Raw genomic sequence first — 2148 nt, forward strand, 5'->3', positions numbered from 1 at the left:
TGCCCGCTCCCACTCCCAATTTTAGGCAGAACCAGGTCCTCAGTTTGAGCCACCACATCGCCGGGTCTGGCACTGAGCCGGCGTCCTGCCAAGTAGAGCTGGGCCCTCACCCTTCTCAGGTGGAGAGGGGAGGAGGTGAGTGTGAACAAGTGTGTAAGGGTGCGCACATGCGTGTGCATGCATGTCTCTACGTAATTCTGACTCGTCGCCACAGATGGCACCACTTGCTGCTCACCTCGCCGAGAGGCTGGCAGGGAAGTGTCCCTCTGGCACCCCAGCTGCGGCGTGCAGCCCCTGCGCTGCCGTGGGCACACGGGGTTTCGGTGGCTGCTGTCTCTGCTCTGCTGCAGCTGACAGCCCTTGGCCCTGTGCCTGTTACTGACCCCCGGTTGCACAGCACGAGCACACAGAGACCCGGCTGTGGCGTGCCGGAGCAGTGCAGGGCTCCTTCCCAAGTGATTCCCCTCCAGGGAAACCCTCAGCATGCTCAGTCCCAAGCCGCTGGCCCCGAGCCGCTGTGCCAGGGGCCTGAGGCAGCCTGGCCCCCGTGCATTGCTCCAGCTCCAGCTGTACGGATGCACAGGCGTCCCCTGAGATGGGCTGTCAGCCCCGTGCAATAGCCCTTCTTTTTTTATAGCCCCACAAGCCGAGGCGATTTGGCATCCCCAGGCTCAGAACTGTCAGAAATAGGTCCACTGGCCCAGTGGCAACATCCCAGGGACGGTGCCCCCAGAGCTGGTCAGGGTGAGGGATGCTTGGGGCAAAGGCCAGGCCAGGCTGGAGCCCAGGCCATGTCCTGCAGGGCCAGACCCAACCCGCAGACCCAGGGAAGTGCCTTTCTCCTGGGTCTGCTGAGACCCCGGGACCAGGACACTGCCCGCTCTGGTGTGGAGAAGGCTCCATTCCCTGGGTGAGGGCAGGGGGGGCAGCCTGTGGGTGTTCAGTCCCCCCATGGGACATCTGGGCTGGATGGGACATGGGGCTCCACGCCCGCACGAGCCCAGTGGGGTGCACCCACCCGGCACCCCGACTGTGAGTGCTCCCCGCCGTGCCACCCAGCTTCTCCACCCCCATGGTCCCCGTGAGTCAACGGGCGTGTTCCTGGGGCAGGAGGGGACATGGGCGCTGCAGGGACAGGCCGGCTGCGTCACCCCCTCTTGCTCCCACGCCTGGGGCTGGGGCGGCCCGGCTCCAAGCTGGAACTTGTCTGACAGTAATTACAGGGGAGGTGAGGACTTCAGAGGATTTACATTCCTCCCTGGCCACACCTGGGAAAACTTTCACCATCAGCCAGTTCCTGAGAAATAACTTTCCACCTGCGCAGCCCAGCTGCAGCCCTGCCCGGGGAGCCTGGCAGGCTCAGGGGATGGGGGACAGGGGACGGGGGCTCCCCTCAGCCCCGTCTCAGTTTGTCCTGGGTGCTGCAGGCAGCCCCGTCCCCTCTCCTGCAGCTCCTGGAGCTGCCGCAGGCTCTGGGGAGGGCTGGTGCCTTCGTTCCCCGTGCGGGGTGCAGTGCAGCTCAGTGCCCTGACACAGCTGGGGTCCGACTGTGCCTCCCCAAGGGGTCAGAGCCTGTGAGTCTGGAAGCTGGGGGGGTTGCACTGGTGTCCCCAAGAGACTGGAGCCTCACGGGTGGCCAGCCAAGCCCTCCACCTTTGTTTCGGGCGGGGGACAGCTCCCCAGCGACTGCCCAGGACCCAGGGCTTGGACCCAGGGCTGTTGTGAGGGACAGGGGAACTCACGGGACTCACTGGGGTGCAGGGGCCATTTCTGCTCAGGGCACTTCGGTGTGCCAGCAGGCAGCCAGCATTCCCCAAATTATAGACAGGGCTGGACCCGCCGAGCCCCTTCAGACACATCCCGACTCTCCCGGCTGGTAAACCAGAGGTTGAAGGACCCGACTCCCTCCCGGCCCCTGGGCCTTTCCCTGTCCCCCATGGGCATGGAGAGACGCAGGCAGCCGGTTCCCCAAGCTTTGCTGCACAGCCCTCGCCGGAGCTGCCCGCTTTGTCCTCCAGCCACTGCTGTGTTCCCCACCCTGTGGCGGTGACCCGGTGTTGAGGCCACCGTGGGACCGCTGGGACACCAGGACTGCCATCCTGCTGCCGTGCCGCAGCAGCAGGGGCTGGGCACCAGCAAAAGCTGTTG

This window comes from Egretta garzetta, unplaced genomic scaffold (genome assembly GCF_000687185.1).
Source record: "Egretta garzetta isolate BGI_Z169 unplaced genomic scaffold, ASM68718v1 scaffold728, whole genome shotgun sequence".
Taxonomy (NCBI): domain Eukaryota; kingdom Metazoa; phylum Chordata; class Aves; order Pelecaniformes; family Ardeidae; genus Egretta; species Egretta garzetta.